Source organism: Corvus brachyrhynchos, unplaced genomic scaffold (genome assembly GCF_000691975.1).
Source record: "Corvus brachyrhynchos isolate BGI_N302 unplaced genomic scaffold, ASM69197v1 scaffold716, whole genome shotgun sequence".
Taxonomy (NCBI): Eukaryota; Metazoa; Chordata; class Aves; order Passeriformes; family Corvidae; genus Corvus; species Corvus brachyrhynchos.
Genome location: NW_008238433.1, coordinates 193576 through 202701, shown reverse-complemented (window position 1 = coordinate 202701; position 9126 = coordinate 193576).

Genomic DNA, 9126 nt, shown 5'->3' with positions numbered 1-9126 from the left:
TGTTCTTGAGAAACTTCTAATCTCTCCTTTCTGCAATGACTGCTAAGTGCTCTTTCTATGAGTCAGATAATTAAGTATGAAATGGGGCTTTGTCAGCCCTGTGTGAGAAGCAAAGTCAAAACAACTGTAACGTCATCTCAATTAATGATAAACAAAATAAAAGGGCTCCCCTATTACACTTTACCACTACTCATACATTCCTAGCACATTTTCCTAGCACTCAGGAGCAGGAAGGTGTTTCATAAGTTTTGCCAGATTAATACAATACAGAACCACTGTATTAATTGAATAAAGTGACAGTAAGTATGTCAGATCAGTAAGTCTAAGTAAGAATAACATAATTCCTTAATTTTTTGGTTTAAACAGTTGTCTTCAGTAATAAATGACAGTGTTGCTAAGGAGTGGCTTTAAGCATTGTTCAGTATTTTAAGCAGACATTTACAGCATTGCTTTTAACGTGTGAAAGCTTTCCTCATTAAGTAGCAGTGGCTGTGTTTTATATTTGTTACACAGGTTCAATGCAACATGGAATCTGTCACTTTGGAAACCTCTTGCACCTACTGCGTTTGTGATGACAAGTTGGGGGAAGGGTTATGAAGTCCCACACACAGCTGATGTAAAGCTGTAGTCTCTTCTTGATTCTATTCGATAAAATGCTCTCCAATCTTGGTTTTTCACAGAAAACACTTCAGAAATTGTAGAAGCCTGACACTTTTGAATTACTTTATTTCAGATATATGAATGCTTCTAAAAAAAGAACGTCATCACATAACACACCTTTATACTCAACAGAATAAAAATGACAGCTAGTTTATTTGAAGTGTTCTACCAAAAAATGTAAAATGCACAGGTGATAATGAATCAAAGTATGTTTTACTTTAGACTTAGGCTGCTGAACTGGTTTACTTTCATTATTAAAAAGGTGTCTAACAGAACGGTACCAGCTTTCACGTGTTACCTTAATTCACTCACCTTGAGTGAATTAAGAGATCTGCAAAGTTACTCAGAAGAAAAAAAATCCAGAGACAGTCTCAGGGTGTTGTTGTCTTGGAAACTGCAGCCAGACGATGACAGTTTCTTGGAGAAGGATTTATATATGAATACTTTTGTTTAGCATAACTGCATTGTATTTCTCTCCAGTAGAAGAAGAGCAGTATGTTTAGCCAGTGTGGAGTGATGCAAACCTATTCCTCATTTTGCCTAAATGACGTTCCTATGAGCCATCAGATTTGACCCAGAAAATACACAGCCATGCCTGCTAGATTTGAAAACCTTGTTTTCTGTACACAAAAAAAAAGGTTGTTCACAGAGTGAACGTATCATTAGTCTTTCATACAAAGAGGAAAAGCTACCCACTTTAATGGAAATGAATTTGCTTTTAACCTTCTCAATGGAAAGTACATATTGAAATGCTATGTTTGCTGAATAAACTAAACCTAAAGGACATGAAAACACATGTTTTGTTAGTTAAAGTTACAAACAGACCTCACAGATGTGCACACTTCAATTTCTAAGCTATAAAAAAATTACGTGGCACAGTTACTTGCTTCTTCTGTACTTCCTTGTATTGAATACATTCAAAGGAATCTCATTTATATCCTAGTCTTTTGAGATCAGCCTCTTGGTGCCAAGACATGGCAAGGAGAAAAGTTTAAAAAAGCATAATCACATTTTTGGAAAGCCAGAGTGAGACATTCTCCAGTTTCAGGAAAAAGGTTAAAAACCAGTGTTATTTTTAATACTATTTTCCAACTCTCTCTGCTACCACCTTTAATTCACATAATGTTTGCAATTGTATCTCATTACACTTGAGAGATGGCAAGTAAGATCTATGCCTCCACTTCAAAGCAAAAAACCCTTCCTTCTGACACCCAGTATTTTGTGCATTAAAGAATAAAAAAGGTCACATTTGTTTCCTGATCACTAAACTAATACTAAACTAAATAGCAACAAAACTAGCTGAGATGTAGCATGTTTCCAGCACTCTCACAACTCTTCTTTACCTACATTAGTGGGCACCTAGTAGAGTTCTTTCCAAGCAGCCCTGTAAAACTTCTCCAGATCAACAACTGCCCTGCCCTATTAACTACCTCAAAGATAGTTTGTCTTAATAAGACATATTCAGAATGTGAGTCATCAACAACTCCACTGAATGATGAAAACTGTATGAGCAGCTGCAGATACTGAAAACACAAACTTATTCCAGGATTCCCTGTATTTGCTTCCCAGACTTTCAAAAGAAAGATGAGACTTCATCCTATGGCTCCACATGTACTTTGCCATCATCTTAATTAAAAATGTGATTTCAGCACTTACAGAACAGAGGAACAAACAAGTCCTGATTGTTTCTAGCAATCCATGTTAATATCTGCATGATGAGATAGAGCACATTAAGTTACAAGTACTAGGACTGAGTGTTGCTGAAGGTTTGAGAGCTGTTATTCTCAGGAGCCTTCTGCTGCTTAGAAGTGTTTTTACATTATCTAGCTTGACTAAAATTGAGGCTTGCATGCATTACCCTTAAACAAAATTGTTCCCTTCTATCAAGTCAATATATTTTTAAAAGTTTCAATCTCAGCCCAGGAGGAGGGAAGGAGGGAGGGAGGACTTAAAAAAATTCTATTACACATTGATATCACAAGACGGTTGTGAAGAAGAATTAGTTAGAATATGCAAATATACACCAAAAGGAAATTAGGTGGTCACAAAATTTCATTCTCTACCATTCTTACTGTAAATCAAAATCAATGTTATTATATATAAAATCAGTTCTCTTACATATAAGGGAAATCTCTTGAGACTGAACTTTGTCCTTCACTGGAAAATGAGTAAGCATTCTCAAAAGTAGTCTAAGGTGGCATTTGGCAGTAAGCACAAACATTGAAGATATTCTAAACACAACACAAAATAAGCTCATTTACAAAAACCATCATCCCACACTCTGCTACAATAGGAAGGAAAATGAAATAGTAATTTTTATTACTTCTCTGAATCATTCCTTGATGATTGTAAGCCAAATCACACTGAAACTACAATTATATAGGGAAATAGTTTCAACATGGGCTTGCTGATACGGAAATTGTAAAGAAATCTCAGCATTGTCTTAGCTAATATTGGACTGACAATCTGCACCTAGCATTAAAATCAGTTATTTTTCTTTTCAGAGAGATTTTAATAAAATTAAAATAAATTACATTTTAAAAGGGAGGAAAAGAGGACGAAATAAGTGTCAGACTTAAAATAATTGATTATGTATGATTTGCTGATTTGAGTGCATATGGCCAACAATTGCTGCTTAAAACCCATCTCGCTCTGTAGGCTGTGTAGGTGTACTCAAACCACTTGATATCACACATATAAAAGTGCTGCTGGAACTTCTCTCAGTCACATCCAGGTCTTATTGAAAATAAATATACACTATCCAGAAAAAGTTTGACATTAGTTAACATGTCAGGAATATGTTCACAACATTAAAAATCTATTCCTAAAAAAAAAAGTAGAACTTTTTATTAATTTAACATATTTTCCATTCAAGAGAATGAGGAATTCAGCGTATGTGAGATTATTTCTTCTTGGCACCTCAGCTGCATTTTTTTTCTAAATAAGAAGTAAAGAATTCGGAGAAACACAGACAAACTTATATCCACAAATGGCATCCATTATACCCAAACTGTAAAGCATACGGAGTGTTTCTCAGAAACTTTTTATCAAAAAAAAATCAGCATATTTTAGAGTGAGGTTTGCTTCCATTCCTTTTATCTTTCATCCACTGGAGGATCATGTTTGCACTGTCTGTCAAAGATGCTGTTTCCACAAGCCACTGATGCTTACTGACCACATGATGAACCAAGCCAAACTCCTTACAGTGGTAAGCAACCTTTATCACAAAATATAATTTATTGCAGTAAAACTGTTATACTAGAATAGTAAATTTTGATGCAATAACAACATACCATGAATTCTTCACATAAACCTTGGAGCTTCTTTGGAGCAAAGCCGGAAGTACTTGACAATGTCTGAACACTGCTGTAACAGGGTTGCAGGACGAGGACTGGGAGGAGTCAGCTCTCCCTGTACTGGTGAGGCCACACCTCAAGTCCTGTGCTGGGTTTTGGGCAGGAAGGACATTGAGGGGCTGGAGTATGTCCAGAGAACAGCAGTGGAGCTGGCGAAGGGTCTGGAGCACAAGTCCTGTGAGGAGCAGCTGAGGGAGCTGGGAGTGTTTAGCCTGGAGAAACTGAGACTCAAGGGAGAACTTACCACTCTCTACAACTGCCTGAAAGGAAGGCATAGGCGGGTTGCCCTCTTATCACAGGCAACAGGATAAGTAAAAATGGCCTTAAGCTGCACCTGGGGATGTTCAGGTTGGATATGAGGAGAATTTCTTCACTGCAGTAGTGCTGAGACATTGGAATGGGTTGCCCAGGGAGGTGATGGAGTCACCATTCCTGGAGGAGTACAAGAAACGACTGGACATGGCACTTAGTGCTATGGTTTCTTTGACATGGTGGTGGTCAGTCAGAGGTTGAACACAGTGATCTTGAACATCTTTTCTTACCTTAATGATTCTCCAATTCTGAGTCAGTGTTGTGAGGTTAACCAAATACTTTATTAAACAATGACTAAACAGCAGTCATACAACCTAGTACTTACTGCATGCAAAATAATTCACTTGTCTACAATATAGTTTTAGATCTTTTTATATCATCCCTCATTGTAGACATCAAATGCTGGGTAAGGGAGTCTGTCACTCTTGAGACGTAACTCAGAAGCATCCCTGTCCAAGAGATCTCTGTGCAGGAGAACTCAGTGGGCTCTGGCCACTGTAGACACCTGTAGTGTAAAGTGACAACCTTGTCATCAAACACCTCTTTGGTGTGTGTGCAGGTGTGCAATGCTTCATTCCACCTAGTTCCAGACCAGACAAGGTACTGCGGTTCTGGGCCAGGGCATTAGTCCCCAGTAAGCTGTGACTTCACACAAGTTTGCAAGGGTTTGCATATCAGGGTCAATTTCATTCAGGCCTGTTTGTCAGTGTGGCCTGAACCAAAGTACTGTTAACTCAGTCACCACCGCTGCGCATCTCAAATAGCAACAATCTTTCTATTTGCCAACCTGAAAAGCAAAACACCTGCACAACTACTAAGTATAAAACTATATCCATACCCCCCACACTCTCTGATGTTAAAGAATCATCACTGAAAGATCTGAAGACTCAGGCTTTTCATTATACAAAAAAATGTGCTGTGACCTCCTGCATTTGTATCACAGCTGTTAAATTTTCGAACAATCTTTGTAATAAATAGAAAAGCAAGGACAGTGGCTATGCACTTTCCCTCATGTTGGCCATGCAGTGTGATCTGCTTAGAAAAATATTAGGCCATGGGAAATCACTAAGATTGATGTGCCCATTTTCCCATGCACTTGTTTCCACCCTCACAAAGGGGGGGACAACTAGTACCAGTGGTGACAGGTTTTCACAAAAAATATGATACTGAAATCAACAGCACTAAACTCAGTTGGAGCCGTTCGTAAAGATGTAACAAATTAAAATAGCCGGAGGGCACAGAAAGCAGCCAAGATTATTACTTGTTTTGCAAAGGTGGCCATGAAGAAATTAACAATTACATTTCACTCCTGGTGAATTGGATCTAAATTGCAAGATTTTAACCTTTTAGGCATTTATTAAGGCAAGTTTAATGCAATAGGAGTTTGTTATGTCACTTTTGATAGTTAGAAGGATATATTATTCTGTGCCCATGAGAGAATAAGTCCTCAAGCAAATTGCTTCCAATACTTTTAAGACTGACCCAGATAGGAATGGATTACTCAGGGAAATTTCTTTTCTGTGTGTAACAGAGAGATAATTCTTGACTATTTAATTATGGTGTATTTTCTACAGTTTATGCCCTATGTGAAATTTAACAAAAGAATATTTTCTGAAGTAAATTACTATCATTTCCCCAAAATTACAGGAAGTAAGCATTCTTGGCTGACAACTCAAGAATCACTCCCAAAAGCTACTATAAAGTATCATGTGCAATATTAATACCAATGCCCACCTCACTAGTTTTGACAATGTATATAATTGCCAATATGTACAATTAAATAACTTTTACTATGGCATTTGAATAAGAATAGCAATTTAATATTCAGTCCTCTTCAAAAGGTATGCATGAAGTCATAGACAGTATATTGTCAGTTGATTGCACTATTTTAAATAACTCCTTTTGCAACTTGTAAGTACATTAGTAGTTTTGTATGAATTTTCAGTACTTTCATAACTTTGCATTGTTATGACTGATTTTCACTTACACCCCATACTAAAACTAAAAAACCACCAAAACCCCAATCCATCTGAAACCCAAAAATTAGACTTTCAATCCACAGAGTATTTTTGTCATGATTAATGACATCTAAAAGGTGTTTTATACTGGTCTAATTCACCAAAACCTCTTTACAGAATTACAACAACAAAAACCCAACCCAAACCAACCTCATAGCTAGAACTATTTCAGTCACTGTATTCCCTGACTGAACTTCAATTTGCTGCTTTTAATAAATGTGACTCAAACCCATACACGAACAAATTGCACAGAACAAAGTGAGAAGGCAGTGAGCCAGAAGAGGTATATTGTTATATACTTAAAGCTGACTTAATCCTTTCCAGCATGGCAAATAGGCATAAATTAAAATTTCAGGGTTATGCTGAACACAGAAATCCAAGCTATTTTGAAAAACAGTTTGCACTTTTCAGCTAAAAATATCTCCCAATGCTCACCAAGTGTTGCAATACCTTTCCTCATACTTGTATTTTTGCTCATTTGACATCCAGAATGTATCAGTTTACTTCAATAATTTCAGATACCACACATCATAAAAACACAGTCTATACATTCTACAAGGTGAATGAAAACCTGGAACAGCACAGACATGTAACACAGTTACCTGAAACCAGCATTGTTTGGTCTAAATTTTTCCACTTAACATATGGGCTATTAAGAAGGCCCATCAAAAATTCCCATATGCAATTAGTTTTCTAATTTAGAATTCAACACACTGAACCTTCAAACAAATTTGCAGAGGCCCAAATTTGTCAAAGGCAACAGTTTCTTAACATCACATTTCAAGGGCCATATGACTTTTCAGGCTCTTGTCTTATTATTATTTGTATTAAAAAATTACTGAGTTGAAGCCTAAAACCAAAATTAAAGCATCATTTGTTTTCTCAGCAAACAGAACACACCAATTGTTTACTACTCTGAAAATGGTAATTTAGATCTGCCTCACACTATTACATCCTCTTTTTCCTGGGCATGCACTGGAGTAAAAAGAACTACTGAAAGAAAAGAAATAAAAAGTCTACTTGATTTCAATGTTTATGTAGTTATTGTAATAAATAAGTTTCTCAAATTTCTGAAAATGTTTTGGCAAGTAGGCTGTACTGGAGCTGCTAACACAACACATGCTGCCTGTCTTTGTCTTGCAAAGGCATTCAGGTCAGAATCCTGTTATTAGGGTGGATTGACATCTGTGAGCACCAAGATGCTAGAGAGGTAATTCTTGAATATTTAATTATAGTGTATTTTCTACAGTTTATGCCCCATGTGAAATAGGTCTAATTCACCAAAACCTGTTTACAGAATTACAAGAACAAAAACCCAACCCCGAGATGCTCAGGCTAGCTACTGACATTAGTATTGCAATGAAGTAGCCAGCCCACAGTCTGAAAGGTAGTATTATAATGGTGAAAAGAAGAAAACTATGGGAAATGGGAATGCAGGAAATCCTGGTTTCTAGATCCGGAGTACATGCTCCACATAACTTTCAACCAGAGGAATGTGAGTCCAAACAAAACAAAACAAAAGCATATTGTGAAAACGAGAATAAAGCATGTATGCAGAAAAATACAGCCATTTATAGCTTAAAGAGGCATCCATATGAAGAGCGGACAGAACTCCACTACTAAAGAAGTAGTAAAGTAGGTATGTTTATTTCCAGCTGGGACGCACGGGGGATCGCTCCTCCAAAGCCAAGCGTGCCGACAGCTGCATTCAGCTCGGTATTTATCGGGTTACAAGTTCCATATTCATTAAGTTTCGCAGCACGCCTATACATATTCATCACCTAGCCCCGCCCAGCCTCGCTTCGTATTATAATGAACCCAAAAGTCATTTACATCCGCGTTGCGCTTGCGTAGTGTGGTTTGGTGGCTTTGGTAGGGGTCTTCCGAGGGTCTTTTTGATGAAGTCAGGAGTCTTCATCATCCTGAACTTTTCACCTTTCTTCCCTACGCATGCTCTTTTGTACCCCTGGCCTGGGTTTAAGCTTCGAGACTGGTTTGAGCTAGTTTTGGGTTGAGCGCAGGATGTCTGTCTGAGACTCCCTCTGCCCTTATCAGTGGTCTCTTACCTTTTCTTCCTGCCCTGGTATGCTGACCAAGCTGGATGCATTGTTCCTAACAAACTAATTCTCCTGCTTCCCATCCCCCTGATTCACATAAACACCTAAAAATATTATTTCACGAATACATGAAAGACAAAGATAGCAATGTTACCTCAGGAATCAATGAAATATGACAAAATTTAACTAACAGAAAGACAAGAGCCACAAGAAATACATTTCAAATTTAAGGTTAGTTTACTTATAAATCCAGCAAAAAGCTGGCAACTTCAGCACGTAAGAACACATTCAGTGTTTCTCTGAGGGACTTTTCTATTTGTTTTTCCATACATCTCATTGACGGAGCACTCTTCTCCAGCTTTTTTTTAAATTATTTTTTATTTTATTATATTTTTAAGGAAAATATACGGAAGAGTCTACCAGGCCTCCTGGGGGGAGAAGGTAACGATAAGCAGATGATGATGACGACATTGCAAGCTTTCAAATTAGAGACAATTCAACTACGCACAGTTAATGCTTTGTAAATACATTAATTTCCAAATGACAAGCAAATACAGAAGTTACGGTTCAGAATCACAATCACCTCTTCGCATTCAGCCTCGAAGATAAGCGCTCCCATGTCTCTTGGGAGTCAAGAGAAGCTGTACACACATGCTTATCTTTTAAAGTACGTGGCCCAGCGCGACTGCTGACATAAAGGCACGCACTGACAACGTGAGAATG